At 43.2% G+C, this 17,638-nt stretch overlaps 1 long non-coding RNA gene across 2 annotated transcripts in view; it reads left to right on the forward strand.

Moving 5' to 3' along the window:
- Window positions 1-16,917, forward strand: part of LOC311612164 — a 29,112-nt gene extending 12,195 nt beyond the window's left edge. The window contains exons 2-5 of one of the 2 annotated variants that reach the window (XR_014793238.1): window positions 2,213-2,396; window positions 4,347-4,420; window positions 13,988-14,152; window positions 16,755-16,917. This is a non-coding gene — a long non-coding RNA (uncharacterized lncRNA). The remainder of the gene's footprint in view (window positions 1-2,212; window positions 2,397-4,346; window positions 4,421-13,987; window positions 14,153-16,754) is intronic. The other variant, XR_014793239.1, reaches the window with a different exon arrangement.
- The last annotated feature ends 721 nt before the right edge of the window (window positions 16,918-17,638 follow it).

The raw sequence follows: 17,638 nt of genomic DNA on the forward strand, positions 1-17,638 counted from the left end.
CAGGGCAAAGGATTAAGGCAGGAATAATTTCTAAGTGGATGAAAGAGTAAATGAGCGAATTGTCCTGAATTCATGAAGGAAAGATTATAACTGACCACTGAGTCTCATGGTCATTGGCCTCCTTTCCCCAGACTATGCAAGGATCCATCTTGGTAAAGAAAACACAGATGCAAGCTATGGATAGAATTCACTTGGGATCCCAGCAGAGAAACACCACCACCACCAGTGACTGCAGAAAAAAAAAATACAGATCTGCAGAAATATAAATTATGGTCCACCTCTCCCATGATTTTTTAAAAGTGTAATTTAAAATGAGACAGAACTTTTTCTTATTAAATGCATAACCCTTAGTGGACAGAGGAGGGAACTAGTCTCAATGCTGTTGGTGGGAATGTTACCATATCTAACATTAATAGGGGCCAATCTGGAAATACACATAAAAATTTTGACCTTGGAAATATGTTTAGCTTCTGATACAGCAACTTCACATTTAAGAAATTAAACACCCCCCCCCCCCAAAAAAAAGAATTAATCCCAACAAAATAATTGGGCAAAGAACCAAGGCTTATGAATGAGAATTTTAATTTACATATTGTTTGTAAGTAGAATAGAAAAGAATATAAAAGCCTACAACAGTCTAGTTAAGTGATTTTCAACCAGTGTGCCTCAGGAATTTGTAAAACATGCCATACCTGACTATTTAGTCAGGTGCACTGACCTCTTTTCCCTTAGATTGTCCAATAAAAATTGACAGCAGTCAACACAACAATAGCCATCTGGTGTGAATGACTCAAAATTATACCCTTTTTTTTTTTTGTCAGATAGGCAAAAAATATATTTTTTGGTGTACCACAGAATTTCAGTAATTAGTTTATATGTACCAGGAGATGAAAAAGGTCTCATTGAATAAATTATGCTTCATCCACACAGAGAAACAACCAAACCTTGTAGAGTAGTTAAATAGAAAATAAGTTAATACAGACAGAACACAATGCAAAAGCAGATGAGTACTTATGTCTTTTTATTGATATGTATGTGTCTATGTTATTTGTGAATACAAGAATTATGGAAACCTATACACCAAAGGCTAAGATTGTGAGAAGAACTGTTGCTTTTCCTTGAACACACTTTGGTAGTTTTTGAAAAGCAATCATTGATTACTTTTCTAATCAGAAAAATCTTTGGAGAGCGCAGGGTGCAGCAGGCAGAGGCCTGGCCTAAGTCCCTCCAGCCCTGACCTTGCTTCTGGCCTTCGCTGCGGCTCTGCCCAAGGACTCAGCCCCTGGGAAAGGCTGCCCAGCCCACTTTCTGGAACAATGAAAACAATGGTGCTTTGGACAGCAGCGTCAGGAGCACTTCCAGAGTAAGGCCTGGCTCGCTTCAGCCCCAGGGTGAGGTAGCAGAGTGCGTGAGGGCCCCACAGCCCTGGGAAAACTACGCAGGGTGCGCCCCTGGGGACAGGCTTCCTCCTCTGGTCCTTGCCCAGCTTTGTTCCAAGGCCGCACCACCTGTGGCCACTGCCCTTGCAGCTCTTGGACTTCATCCACAGCCCCAGGGCATGAACTAATAAGGCCTAGGCAGGGCTCCAGGTTAACCAGGAGAGAAGAGAGTGTTATTTTAACCCAAAAGCTCCATAGGAAAGGAGGCAACAGGATAAAAATATTTGCTAATGTTTCATCATTGATGTATGCCAGACACTGTTGGCGAAGGCTTGTAGTCAGTGGTTTTGGATAAAAACTTCAACTCTGTGAACCTTGGCTGTTGGTTTTCCCCCTCATCTATGAAATACCTAGCTCTCAGGGTTACTGTGCAGAATACATAGATTATGCATGTAAAATACTTAACCCACCCTAACTGGTTTGGCTCAGTGGATAGAGTGTCAGCCTGTGGACAGAAGGGTCCCAGGTTCAATTCTGGTCAAGAGCATGTACCTTGATTGCGGGCACATCCTCATTAGGGGTGTGCAGGAGGCAGCTGATTGATGTTTCTCTCCCATCAGTGTTTCTAACTGTCTATCCCTCTCCCTTCCTCTCTGTAAAAAATTAATAAAATATATTAAAAAAAACAAAACAAAACAAAAAAACAACTTAACCCAGTGCCTGGCGGATAATAAGTGATCGACAAGTAGTGGTTGTTATATTCTTCTTGGTGTAGTTACACTTTGATGTACACAAGGTGACCTGCCTTTTTTACTTACCCTCTTACCATGCAGCTGGTCCATTCCAGTGGGGACAGTGGTTGGCACCACTGGCTTTTCCTCAACCAGCCAAGGATCCTTGACAAGAGCAGATGAGCTCCAGCTAATTAGGATACCAAGTTGGAGCTAAACTCGGGCTGCCTGAGACTGTCTCTGAAAGGAAGAGGAGCTGTGCGTGAGGGATGCCAACGCCTCAAAGGTAAGTGTTAGGGGTTGAACTGTGTCTCCAAAAAGATGTCAAGTCCTAACCCCAAGACCCGTGAATGTGCCCTTATTTGGAAATAGAGAATTTATAGATGATCAAGTTAAGATGGAGTCATTAGGGTAGGTTCTACTTCAATATGACTCCTGTCCTTATAAAAAGAGGAAATTTAGACACAGAGGCAGACGGACAAAGGGACAGAGCCATGTGAAGATGGAGGCAGGGATTGGAGTGATGCATCTATGAGCCAAAGAACACCAACAGCTGCAACCGGCCGCAGCTAAGAAAGAGGCATGGGACAGATCTTCCTTCACTGCCCTCAGGAGCCGCCAATCCGACCGGCACCTTCATCTTGGACTTCCAGCCTCCAAAACTGTGAGACAGTAAATTTCTGTTTTTTAGTTACCCATTTGTTATGACAGCCCTAGCAAATGGCTACTGTGGGGTACACTGAGAGAGAACAGACTCTGTCTTTTGTAGCTATGTGGCCCTTGACAAGTTATTTACTCTCATTAAAACTAGTTCCTTTATTTGTGAAAATGAAGAAGTTAATACTAGGGACTACCTCATTGAGGTTGAGTGAGATAGTGCATGGAATGCTCTAGACACAGTTCCTGACACATAAATGCTCTGTATATATCACAAATGTCCAAATTAGTCACCATAGAGGCTTATGTATGTGTGTGTGTGTGTGTGTGTGCTTAAATTCACTTTAAGTTCTTCACAAGTATATCTTTTTCTTTTCATTTGAAATTCTAAACTACTTATTACAGGAAATGAGTAATCGTGTTGACTCCCCAGTGACATCAGAACAGCTCTTTCTCTGAATTTCATAAATGCTCAGCGAACGCTTCTTACTCAGTAAAGTGTGTTCTGTATTATGATTGTATTAGGGTAAGTTCTGGAGTGGATTTTGATGTTTTTTGTATCCTCAGTCCTGGATGCCTACCTAAGACATTCAATGAATACTGATTGATTCGTATTGAAGGAATGAATGTAATTTATGGGGTACATGATTTGGCCTATAGTATGATTGAATCTATGGCAAGGTATGATGTTTTATCAAGAAACAATTTCAGCCAGTACTTGCTATGATCTCTGCACCATAATAGACTGAAGGAATAAAAATACTAAGCCAATTATTGAACACTATCGTGTCAGGTCCTGAGCTTCATGCAGGTTATCTCTTACATAACATTCTGGAGTAATTGCAACTCTTATCTTCCTTTTGCCAATGTGGAAACTGAAACTCACATCAAAATCCTTGCTTCAAAAGTCACAGCAAGGAAAGTGGTATCAGGATTTAAACTCAGGAAGTCTGATTGATTCCCGGCTCCACACCCTTAACCATTGTAGCTCACTCCCTTCCTCTTACTAAGGAAGTGGAACACTGTCAAGGTTCCTAATCTAGTTTCAGCATCTCTGTTGGGCCTGGCATGGACCTTGAAAAGCATCTACTTCCACACTCGTTATGAAATGAAACTGAAAACCAAGAAAGACACTTGACTAGCCTTATAATGAGAAAGTTACTCAAAGGGGATTTGAACCCAGGTCTCCTGACTCCCAGCCTGGGTTGCCTTGATGCGAGTGGAGACTTGGGCTGCAACTGGTCATTCACCAAGGTACTTAGTTTTCCATCCCACAAATGGTCAGGAAAAGTCAGGAAATACTGGCTGCCAACTTCTCTCCCGTCCATGGAGAAGATGGGCTGGAAGGAATCTTTCTGAAAATCTTTAGAAAATCGCTCCTTCTGTCCCCACCTCCTCTGAGTGTGAGTCTTGCCAGTCAGGGCCAGGCGCAAATGGCATCCCAGGCTTTATTCTGGGTGATGTGCTGCTCGTTCTAACTCAGAACATGGACGTTATAGTCCACGGGCTCTAATGATGCAGAGAACCATAGGGCGTCTAGCTCTGTCCCTAAAGGAGACAAAATGATCTGTTTACTTAGTTGTAGCCAGAGGAGGCTGGAGCCAATTGCACAGAAGTCCAGATGGCGCCTTTCAAAGCAGAGAAAGGACACTGGTAAGCCTTCCTCATATTTCACAACATGGTGTGTGTTGCACCTGGCTTCTCCTCCTGGCCCCACCCTTTCCCAGGCGCTTGCCTTCTGCAGTCCCACAGTTATGGCTCTGGGTCGGGGCTGAAGCTTGGGCTGGAGCTGGGGCTGGAGAGGTCTGAGCATAGTCACCTGGAATCTGATTCTCCTGAAAAGCACTCATGGATGTTCTTCCAAAGACCCCGGGTCCTCACAGAATTTTCTAGATAAATAGCAATGGGCTCCTTAGAGCCCAAACAGTTCCTGAGCTGTCAGACAGCTGCCAACATCTGGGCTTAGTGCTCAGGGAAACACTTTGCAAGAGCAACTATTACATGTGAGCTTTGCTGGGTCGCTTACCATCACCTAGTTATTTTCCACTCAGTTGAGAGGCAGCGCAGCTCTGCCTGGTGGATGTGGTTTCATTGCATTTAACTGGAGTCAGAAAATGTGAGCACTGAAATCGATCCGGGCCACAAATGGCTGGGCGGTTGACACACTTTCTTCTATTTCATACATCGGGCTTCCACACACATCAGTGCATTTGCAAAGAGAGATCAGATACTTGAAACTAAATAATAAAAACGCTTATCAATGGGTCCAGCCCCTCCTTACGAAAGGCAACTGAAGCCTAGAGAGAGAAAACAGCTTGTCTGGAATCACATTGCCAGCGAAAGCGACAACGATAGAAGCAATGGAACCCAGGGACCCGGCTCTCCGGGTAAGGGGACAGGGCCTGTGTACTGGTGTCTGAAATTCCATCTTTGGGAATGGTTACATATTTTTTCAAACAACTTGCTGGTCTTGCTTGGGTATAGAAGTAGTGAACAAATACATTTTCATTCTACATCTTTTTAAAAGACCAAATGTGTTTATAACATCTTTAAAAGTTCTCTTTTGCACCTCCTCATCCTCTCCCCAATGCCAGTGCATTCCCAGGGGTGGCCAATGTTAACAAATGGTGTCAAATATTTGCAGGCTTTTTCAATACAGTTAGTAATACATTTACAATGTGTGGTTGGGTTTTTAATATATCCTTATATAATATATAAATTATTTTTAAACATATACCAATATTTACAATATATATATCACCTCATTTATAAATACCAGATCAAATTATATCGTTTTGAGACTCTCCCTGTCCACTTAACCTTGTGTCTTAAGGCTCTTTCCATATGGGTCCTTCCAGAACCGTGGCGTTCTGTCAATGGCTCCATGGTATCCATTGTTTGAATGTACTCCAATGTGTATTTAGCCATTTCTCTATCTTCGGACATCCAGGTTGTTTCCCAGCTTTTTCTGTTGCAGTCACAACTGCAGGGAACTTCCTAGTGTGTACATCTCTAGGACAGGAGCCAGTGTTTCTGCAGAAGAGTTATCTAGAAGTGAAACCTGTGAGGTCATTTGTCTTGCAAAGGTCTCCCTTTAAGTTTTGATGCGTCACCTTATTGTTCTGAACTTTCTCTTCTGAACCTTCTTTGAGGGCCTTCAACAATCCTAAACTTTCATCTAGGATCGTCCTGGAAACCCTGTGAAAGCTAAGTGCGGTCCCTATTTTACAAAATAAGACTGCAGCCAGAATTTATTAACTAAATTCAAAGACAGCTCTTGTCATCATGCCCAGCTGGGCCCCTTGGGGGCTGTCCTCTCACCTGGGTCAATCCCAGTTTTCACATCCGGGAGGTGGGACTGGAGACAACAGCTACACTACCTCTAGCAAGGTCAAGTACTCCGTGGGAGAAGCCAGCACAGCATAAACAGTCCCTGTGTTTTCTGCCAACCCCTACCAGCCAAGAGAATTTTGCCCTATCTGTTTCCTGTAATTTGTGTAACAAAGCCAATAGGCTTATATTTTTCATTTCCAAAGCTAAAGATATATCATAATATTGAATAGGCTTTATCAAACCCAAGAGTTTGCTATGCCCTGCTCTCCATTACCCCCTGCCTCTCAGCATTTCCAGATCGCCAAATGTGACCCCCCGTCAAGAGAGGACCCTGACCCATCCCTTCCTCTTTTTGCATCTGTTCTCAACAGAGGAAGAGCTACCAATTTCCAGCTGCAAGGTTAAAATGGAAACCAGCAAAAATGCAAGTGAAGGGCTCAATTTCCCAGTAGCTGCAGCTGTCTAGTGCCCTGAGCTATTTTTAAAACCCTTTTCAGAAACACCAGTGCTTGCAATGGATCTATTTTCTTAACTGCCAAGAGATAATGCTTAAAAGGGATAGCTTGAAAATATTCCCCGGCCCTCATGAAACTGACCGAAATAGATGGTGCATAAGGCAGCCTTTGTCCGGGGCAGTGGAGGAAAGCGAGATGAAGTCTTTCAGACCCCAGGGCAGCCGCGCTGCAGCATCTACTCCTGACAACCATGGCTTTGTGTCTTGAATGTGCACCAGGACCAGCAAAGGCAAGAAGACCAAACAGTAATTGTAGAGAAACTTCAGAGACCTGACATTTAAATCGATCATCCATTCCAGGAAACAGGGGGCTCAAAATAACTCCCAGGGAATCCCCCTCAACTTGAGTGCTGCCTTATCTGGTAAACTTGTCCATATCACAAAAATTAAATGAGTCTTCTGCCCTTTACCCCCAAATTTTCCCTGCCTCATTTGGTGGAATCACCAGCCATACGGTCATTGGTGTCATAAATTTTGGAATCATACTCAACTCTGCTTTTTTTTTTTTTTTTTTTTTTTTTTTTTTTTAACCTCCTACATCCAATCAGATCTTACTAATACTGCCTCCTCAGTAGTTCTGGAGTCGTATTCCTTTACATGCCCACAACCACTGCCTTGATTCAAGCCTTCATCATCTCTCAGCTGGGTTTTTGCAGGAGCATCTTAACTAGTCTTTCTGCATCTATTTTTGTCCCTCTCCACCGATTGGCACTAGGATTTTAAAAAATAATTTCAATTCTCATTATGTCACCTCTTGCTTAGAATCTTTCAGTGTTTAATTGACCTCAGAAGACAGTCCACACCCTTCAGCAAAGCGCACAGACCCTCTTGACCTGCCCACAGTGATGGCTTCCCTCAGCCATTCTATAATCTACCTCACGCTTTGTGCTCATCGAGCTAGCTGTCATTTTCCGCACGCCATATTATTTGTTTCCCCATGCCTTTGCTTATGCTGTCTCCCTGCCTGGAATGTCATTCATCTCTATTTTCTTAAGCAGGTAATCCTTTATGGGCATATATATATATATAAACATATATAGCAAAGTGAACAAATTCTATATAGAGAGCTTGCTGCATTTTTACAGAATTGATGCCCTGGAGTAATGATTATACAAATCAAGGATTAGAGTATCATCCACCTGCTGAGGCCTCCTTCCCGCCCTCTCCCAGACACCTGATACTCTGTCTTCATTCCAAATTGATTATTTTTGCCTGATTTTGAATTTTATTTAAATGGAATAATACAGTATATGCTTTTTCAAAAGATGGTTTCTTCCATTTACTATTATTTTGTGAGATTTGCTCATGTTGTTGCATATGGCAGCAGCGTGTTTTCATTGTCTTATAATATTCCATTGTATAACTATATGACAGTTTATTTATTCAGTCTAATGTTGATGGAAATATGAGTGGTTTCCAGGGTTTAACAATTAAAGAGGTCCTGAGCACATATGTGCATTTCTGCCAGTTGAATTGCTGGATTGAATTAGCTTTAACAGATATTGCCAACCAGTTCTCCTCTATCAATATTGAGAGTTATAGTGGCACCATATGTTTGTCTACACTTGAGATGATCAGTTTTTAAATTGTACCTATTTTGTTGGACTTTTAAAACTATGTCTGACAAATATCTGCCTCTGAATAGAAGTGTCTGACCATTTATACTTAATGTAATTACTGTATAGTCAGTTTTAAACCAACCATCTTGTTATTTTTATCCTATCTGTTCTTTGTTCCTCTGTGTGTGTGTGTGTGTGTGTGTGTGTGTGTGTGTGTGTGTGCGCGCGCCTTTTTTTGGTTTATTGAGTATATTTTATTTTATTTTATTTTAAAATATATTTTATTGATATTTTATAGAGAGGAAAGAAGAGAGACAGAGAGCTAGAAACGTCGATGAGAGAGAAACACCGACCAGCCGCCTCCTGCACACCCCCCACTGGGGATGTGCCCGCAACCAAGGTACATGCCCTTGACCGGAATCGAACCTGGGACCTTTCAGTCCGCAGACCGACGCTCTACCACTGAGCCAAACCGGTTTCGGCTATTGAGTATATTTTAGGGCTTGTTCTAGGTTTGTTTTTGTTTTTTTTTTATCATGTATCTGTGAGTTAACAATCTATTTTTAAATAGTGTTATAAAACTTTATATATATTATAAGGACCTCCATGAAGTATACTTTTATTTCTGTTCCTTCTGATTGTGTATATGCGTATATGTGTGTATGATTTTATTGTTGTCACACTGATGCTTCTACATAAAGTCTACATTTTTTGGCTTAAACAGCCAATTATATTTATTAAAAAAAAAGAAAAATTAACTTAAATTTACTCACATATTAGTCATTCCTAAATCTCTTTATTGCTTTGTGTAATAAGTTTACAAATGATGCCACTCTATAAATGTTTGCTGAGTAAATGAATTATTACATTTTAAATACATGAATGAAAGCCTTTAGCCTCTTTGAGACTCCATTTCTTGTTCCATAAAATGGATAACTAACATCTTTTGTCAGCTGTCACAAAAGTGCGGTGAGGATCAAATGGAATAATAGAACACTGACAGTAGTTAGGACCCTGGAAAGTCATTCAGCTTGTATATGTTCTAATAGTTCTTTGCCATATTTTTCTCCTTTTTTTGTTAGGGGACTTTAATCGCTTCCAGTTAGATCTTTTCAATGTATTTTATATATTTTGTCCCTTCTTTATTATAAATTACACAGTTTTTCTTCTGTGCTTAAATCTGGATATTTCTTATTATCTTCTCTTCAAGTTTACTAATCATCTATTTTATCATATCAAATTTGCTAATAAATCTACCTATTAAGGTCTTAATTTCAATTATTGGACTGTTTAGTTCTAGATTTTTATATGATTTTTTTTCTGTAGACCCAATTCTCCACCTTGACATCACTCTCTTGAAAAAAATTAATAACAGTTTTTTAAAGATTGTCTGTTAACCTCAAAGTCTTTATCATCTGGGGGTCTGTTTCTATTGTCTGATTTTTTCCCTTTGGATTTTGATCTTTCAATTCTCTTTTATTGGAATCTTTAGTAATGTTTTAAAATAAAAGCCTGGGAATTCTCCTGAAAATTTTTTAGAGAATCTGGATGATGTTATAGTTCTCTAGAGAAGTTTTACTTTTCTTCTTGGATATAATTAATATAGGAACAGTTCCCCTTAATTCAATCAGAAATTGAAATGGTTTGAGTGTGAGTTTGTTTTTGGAAGGCCTGATCTATTTATTTCTAGTTGCTCTTTCTCTTAGGACATATACCCTCAGTGATCTCATTAAAAGTCTGTTGTAATTACCAGGACCTTTTCTTGTGGGCAGAACTTGAATTCCCCCAGTACCTTGAGATTGACAAAAATTTTGCTTAGATATTTGGCCTTCTAGCTGTCACCTTCTAATTGACTTTCCTGATGAACTGCAAATGCCTTAAGGGGAAAAGTGGTGTAGACTGTCACCCTCTTCTCTACAGCTCCTTTCTGTCTACAATCCATTTACCTTGTTTGCTAGTTACCTTGGTTGCCCTCAAGTCCTAGTTACCTTGGTTGCTCTCAATCCTTCCAAACAGCTGTTTTTGTTTTTTGTTTGATCAGTTGTTTGTTTGACTTGTAATCTAGCCTTTCCAGTTATTCTTGGCAGGAGAATTAGTACATCATAAACAACTATCTAATACACAGAAGCAAATGTGCCTCCACCCCTTTCTGACTGGCAAACTCACCCATTTTGTCTTAGATGCCATCTTGCCCGAAAATCTCCCCTTAATATTATTCACTCACCTCCATCCTTCTCTCCTGACTCCTCACACCTTCATCTATAATTCCATAATACCCTTGTGTGGGTAATACCCACATGTAAACTATTGTTTATAATTAAATGGTTTTGTCTCTCTTTCTCCTACACTAAACTGAGCATCCTGAAGCCAAGGAGAGACTACAGTTTATTCATCTCAGTATCCTCCATCCCTAGTACAACGCCTAGCTTAAACAACGCATGGACTTAATTGGCTTTCCATAGATATTCAGAAAAGCATCAAAAGACAACCAAATTCACCAAAAATTGGATTTCCTTGACCCTAGAAGTTATCACCAGGATTTCCTGACTCATTCTCATGGCTCTCTTCAGACTCTTAGGAGTTCCTCGACTAACCTTAAGAACATGGCCACTAAAATTCAGGTGATATGCCCTATACATCCTGAGTCACCACCTTAAAAAGGCAGTAGTGGTTTACCCAGATAAGTCACTTTATCTCTTTCATCTTCAGATCCCTCATATGTAAAATAGGAATATTAAAATCTACCTTCCTGTCTTGATATGAGTCAGTTATAGCTTTATGGTTAAACACACAGATTTTAAAGTTAGATAGCCTGGCTGCCAATTCTGGCTAAGCTACTCAAAAAGCTGTGTGATGTTGAGCAAGTTAATTAACATCCCTGTGTTGATAAGGAATTAGCATACATAAAAGTCTAAGAGCAGTTCCTGGCACAGAGTAACTATTAAACATCAATATCCTAAGAGGATCCAATGAGCTAGAATATAAATATCTTATAAAAGACCATGTTGTTTATTACCATAATGACTTAGTATCATTATAATAAGTCATTTTGCTTGAAAAAGAGAACTTCAACATTGAGGCTTCAATGGGTGCTACCAAATGACATATTTAACTAAAATATAAAGATTCAACCTTTATATTTTCTTTAACTTGTTGAAGAAGAAGAAGAAGAAGAAGAAGAAGAAGAAGAAGAAGAAGAAGAAGGAGAAGAGGAAGAAGAAGAAGAGGAAGAAGAAAGGGAAGGTCAGCAATTTGAATTTGATCAAAGAAACATTAGTGAACTAAATTTTCTCCTCTCCAACTTTTAAAAAAATATGTGTTTTACTGAAATATCAAGAAGAAGAAGAAGAAAAAGGAAGAGAAGGAGGAGGAGGAGGAGGAGGAGGAGGAGGAGGAGGAGGAGGAGGAGGAGGAGGAGGGAGGAGGAGACATTTTCAGCTCCAACAATACTCTGAATGACTCACATATGAGAACTGAGGTTTTCTCTGTAGTTCCTAAAATCTATAAATCAGAAACCCAGAGCATTAGATGTTTCCCCAAACACAGGCTATGGGCAAACTGGGCCAGAGACAGCAAAGGAAACATCTGAGAAGGCACAGAAACCTCCAGACAGTATGGCATTCTCTGTGACAGCTCTTGTCCCCAGGACTCCACATTCAGGACTCTGATGGCATTACAGGGGTGGGAACTGTGAGACTGAGTCTCTCTGTGACCAAGATGTTGGCCAGCAGTAGATACCTTTAACAGCATCTTACCCTTAAGCAGTGCTCAAAAATATTTAAATATTGAAGAGGGCCATGATATTTCAGTCAAAGTTCAAAACTATTAAAAATAGCCCTAGATATAGACAATCAATGGCAAATCCACACAAAAATTAGTCTAGCCCTAGCTGGTTTGTCTAAGTGGATAGCGTCAGTTTGTGGACTGAAAGGTCCCAGGTTCGATTCCGGTCAAGGGCATGTTCCTTGGTTGGGGACACATCCCCAGTGGGAGGTGTGCAGGAGGCGGCTAATCAATGTTTCTCTCTCATTGATGTTTCTGATTCTCTATCTCTCTCCCTTCCTCTCTGTAAAAAAAAAAAAAAACACACAAAAACAATAAAATATATATTTTTAATTCAAACAGTCTAGATCAGGGTTTCTCCACCTCAGCACTGGTGACATTTGGGACACGGTAATTCTTTGTCGTGGGGGCTGTTCTGTGTATTATGGGATGTTTAGCAGCATCCCTGGTCTCTGCCCACCTGATGCCAATAGTACACCCTCCCCTCCACCCCATCCCCAACCTTCGTGACGACCAAAAATGTCTCCCCTTGTTGCCAAATGTTCCCTGGGAGACAATTTTGCTCCTGTGGAAAACCACTGGTATAAAATTTGGCACTGGGGGGTGATTTTGTTTAGTTTTGATGAGCAAATTAAAGATTATACTTCCACACTTAAAAGTTAAATTCTGATGAGCTATTTATGTGGCATGTGTATATTTTTAACCTAAAAGTTGTCCATGCCAGAAACTGCCATGCCATCTTTATTATCCAAATGCATGGCTTCCTTGTCAGCCATGGGTAGCAGGAGAAGAGAGGCTATCTTTTTGAGGAGGAAAGGCGGAGTACCTTTCAGCATATTCAACAAAGACCCACTGATGGGGCTGCCAAGTAATCAAGACTTGATTACCAAGGTTTGGGGAGAAACAGATGTGTGGATATCCAAAAAAAACCCAAAAAACAGAATATGCAAAAATCATTTCTATCTGGCTTGAGGAAGCATGCTGTGTTTTTGTGTTGGTTTCTTTTTGCTGCAAATCAATTGAAGGGGATTTTGTGTAGGCCAATATGGAAATGGAAGAGGAAGCCATCTGGGCTGGTCAGAATCTGAAATTCAGAAAGAATACAAAAGGTCAGCAATTTGAATTTGACCAAAGAAACATTAATGAACTAAATTCTCTCCTCTCCTACTTTTTAAAAAATATGCTTTTTATTGATTTTTTTTTTTTTTTTTTTTTTTTTTTTTTTTTTTTTTTTTTTTTACAGAGAGGAAGGGAGAGGGAGAGAGAGATAGAAACATCAAGGATGGGGGAGAACCATTGATTGGCTGTCTCCTGCATGCCCCACACTGGGGATCGAGCCTGCAACCCAGACATGTGGCCTGACCAAGAATAGAACCAGGACCTCCTGGTACATGGGTCAACGCTCAATCGCTGAACCACACCAGATGGGCTCTCCTACTCTTTGAAGCCTTCTTGGAATAAAGGAGATTATAATCTTTTCTTCTTGGAATGAGAGATTAGTAAGGGTGAGATGTGAGGGACACTGTTGGTGCCCATCCAGAACTCCCATATCTATTGGATCAGCTAGCTCCCTGTGCCTGTCCCCACATCTGTCAGCTAACTGAGCACACCTGTAACTTTCCCACAGCATTGCCCTCAGGGAACAGGCAGGGGTGGGGGGTGGGGGGTGGGGGGTAGGGTATATAGTGTTTTTTTTTACTTGAGCTGGGACAAACTAAGGTAAAATTTATGCTCCAGAATTCCCCATGGGATCAGGGTGAGGCTGTGACATTAGCTGAAATCACTCCTTTTCCCCTTCTTCATCCTGCTTCCTCTATGCCCTTACTTGCTTCTCCTGGGAGTTTCTCCTGATGAATCAGTTCTTCTCAATTCCTGGGCTCTGGGTCTGCTTCTGAGAAGAATGGGCTACGGACATTTTCCTTTTACCCACAAGACCACGTGGCCTGTGCAGGGGGGCCTGAACCACACAACCAAACCAAAGACCTTAGGGTTTTAAGATATCTTCCCACTTTTCAAAAATTCTCTATGTAGGACCAGAGCCAGAGAAGGGACTTGAGCCACACCGAAGGGACTGCCCAGAGCAGGAGGAAAAGGATCCTGGGGTCAGGCTAAAGAACATGATTACCTGGAGATCCTTCTGAAACGCATGCCAAGGGGAGAAGACAAACCTTGCACCAGGGGCCTGAAGCACAGAAGGTGGGCACCAAGGAAACCACCAGACTTGAACCCCAATGGAGAAGGTAACCGTCAGAGCTGGCCTGCCAGCCCCATCTCCTCACGCCAGGTTCGAAGCGCTTCTTATGCTCTGTCCTGAGCATCGTGGGGTGTTCAGGAGCATCTTTTGTGGGGTAGCAAGAGCAGTATGGTTTTGTGGGGAAAACCCCTGGTTCTGAATGCAGACTCTGCTTGTACAACAGATGAGAGTTGGTGATATCCACACCCAATCACCCGGATGTGACCGTGGAGACAGTCACAGCACCCAGGCCTGTAACTCTCTTCACGGCCTTGCCCTGAGCTCATATGTGTATACAGTAGTGCTTAGCACTGGATTGGCCCCAAATAGGTAAATGTTGAATGAACAAATGAATGAAAAAACAAAGAGGGTTACCTGAATGGGTAGTAACCAGGAGGGCAATGGGCTGTCCATCCGTCACAGAATATCCAGATTCAAAAAAATGTGTGGTGGCTCATTCCCATTGCTCAGCCCACCCGGGGACCCGGGGACCGGCGAATGCTGTTCAGTGACCAAGTCACCATCCGTCTTCCTCTTCCTGTGGGTCCAGACAAGGTGGCCAAGGAAGGAGGCCCTGGTGAGCAATCACGGGATGACAGATAATGGCACAACATGGAAAGGTGCCTCCTGGGCCCCTGTTTGAGCCGACTCTTGGACACACGTGTTCTTCCAAGCCTGCCAGCCACCCTGAGCTTCCATCCAAGGCCCTTGCCACACCAGGGACACCATTGGGTGCGGCATCCTACAGGAGTATCCATGGCTGAAGCCAGTGCGGTCAGCACCAGAGTCCCAGAGAGCCAGTTGGCTGGGTGGTTGGAGGGTCCAGAAGAGACCCTGGGCTGGGAGGAAAGACTAGCCTCAGCCTGACCCGGGAGGGGCTGGGGAGGCACTGGTGCAAAACTGCTCCACAGACATGGGGTCTCCTTGGCAGCCAGGGACTGGGGTGTGGAAACAGGGAGGGTAGCTCCCAGATAAGATGGTTCCTGACTGCTGAGGGCAATTCTCCACAAAGGGGGCAGCTGTGAGCATTAGCAGCCAACACTCACCGCCATGGGGCGGGGAGAGGGGTGACGGATGCATGGCCCCTGCAAAGGGGATCAGGGAGGGGCAACCCCGGCTCCCATGCCAATGCGGCTGCGTGCCCTGAGCAGGAGCCTGCACAGGAGACTCCTCCCACAGGACCCCTCGCCACCAGTGAGCTCTGTGACCCAGGATTTCCGGAAGACACCTGCCCCCGAAGGAGTGCGTTTCTTTTCTCTTGTTGGGATTTTAATCAAACAAAACAAAGCTTAACAGTCCACCTCTCCGGCCCGCCCTGTGGGCGTCTGGGCCTTGGCTTCTCTTCTCAATCCTGCAGCACCTGCTGGTGAAGCCTCAGCAACCCCAGGCCCCCACTCGCACCCCAGAAGGTTCTGACCTGCAGCCTCTCTCTTCCCTGGAAGGAAGATGGGCCTCCCGCTCTCTCGCCCGCCCTGCCCCGCAGGTGCCCCACTCAGCGGTGGCCTGGCAGCCTCCACCGAAGAATGTCACTCTGGCCTGGGGCCCGGCCTCAGACAAAAGCCCTTTGGAGCGAGGCCTGCATCCCCAGGCCACCAGGATCTGCCGCCTCCGCCACCAGGGAGGGCGGCTAAATTCATCCCCTCGAATGGAAGCTTTCCACAGACCGAGGCCGCGTCTCTGCTCAGGAAGTGAAATGAGTCCGAGCCTTTGCTGGCCTGCCCTTGGCTCTGGGACAAATAGCTGACTGTCCTCGCACTGAGGAGGGAAGGAAGATGAGATGTCACCAGCCACAGGCTGGAGGCTGGGAGGCCTGCAGACACGTGTGCACTGGGGCGGGAGGAGGGAGCCCGGTGCCCAAGACAAAGCCAGAGTCTGAGCCTCAAACAACCCTTCACACCCAGCCTGACGCTGTCCGGGGCTGGGAGTCAGACGAGCCTCAGTCTAACTCCAGACTCTGTTGTTTAAAATGGTGCAACCTTAGCAGCTCATTCTCAAACTGTTTCCACATCTAAATGAGGTGATAGCATCACTAACTAGATAGAAATACTATGAGAGTAGGTCATAGTTTTCTGATTACAAAAAGAAATACATGGAGAGAACCAAAAAAAAGGTGTAAAGAAAATAAAGCTAAAATGGTTGAGATGAGGCTAATGATTATATTCTTTTGATACTTTTCTTTCCGGTCTTTTTTGCATTCATGCACATAAGTGTGACTGTTGGAAATCACAATCTTGAAGCCCCTCAATGTGTTTTGTTTGTTCACAGAATTCACATTTAATACACACGCACACACTAAAGGAGAATAGAGCTTACCTTGTAATGACTTGTTTTGAAGATTAAATGAGATGATATAAGCTCTTAGTGCAACGCCTAGCACTTTCCCAGCACTTCTAAGACCACACCCCATCACATCAAGCCGTTTGTTGGGGAGCCAGTATTTAACCTGTGTGGAATCTTCCAAATGTACCCACACACTCTTCTTAACCAAGATCACTTGCACTGCTCATTCTTTCAGGTTAAGTCTCAGTGTCTTTGTGATTCTGTTTCTTTGGGATCTCTCTCTAGGCTTGCTTCTGGGAGGCCATCAGCTGTGGTCTCATCTGGACCAGGAACAACAGTTCCCACCAGTGCCCATCAGAGGTGGCCATTGAAAGCACGGCCATGGTGCTGGAGAAGCTGTTGTTGATTGCAGACTCATCTAGAACAGGAGACCTGTCATTCCAGAACTTTCTTGCCACAATGTCTTGCAGACCACTGTGGCCCTTCATGGCCCCCAACCCTCCTCACTTCCTCCACTAGGAAATAGGAGACATTAGAAGTGGATATGGCCTTACAGGTCAGCCCTGTCATTTTATGGATGAAAAGGTGGACACTCAAAGGCGTGAGATGAGTACAGAACTGAAATGTTCACCAGGCACAGAGGCCTCCTCCCCTCCTGCCACCACCCACTTCCTCACTCTGCTGTCACCGTTTCCTTCTATACGTCTTGGATCGAATCTTCCAAATTTCTTGGATGTTAATTTGGGAAGTCCTACCAACCACAATTTTAATAGCATTTCCCAGGGAAACAAAAGTCACATCCACCTGGAACTTCAGAACCTTATGTGACCTTATTTGAAAATAGAATCTTTGAAGATGAACTTAAGAAGAAGGCAAACCGGATCAGAGTGGACTCTTAACCAATGACCGGTGTTCTAAGGAAGGGGGAGTTTAAACAGATACACAGAGGGCAGACAACCATGTGGAAACAGAAGCAGAGATCGGAGGTATCACCACATGCCAAGAAATGCCAAGGATGGACAGCAACCAATCCTTGAAAGAGGCAGAAAAGATTCTACCCTAGAATCTTCCAGAACTGTGAGAGAATGGTTTTCTGTTGTTTCAAGCTACCCGGTGTGTGGCACCTTGTTACAACAGACACAGGAAATTGAGTGGCCTTAGCCTGGTGC

Source organism: Pipistrellus hanaki (genome assembly GCF_964339955.1).
Source record: "Pipistrellus hanaki genome assembly, chromosome: 17".
Taxonomy (NCBI): Eukaryota; Metazoa; Chordata; class Mammalia; order Chiroptera; family Vespertilionidae; genus Pipistrellus; species Pipistrellus hanaki.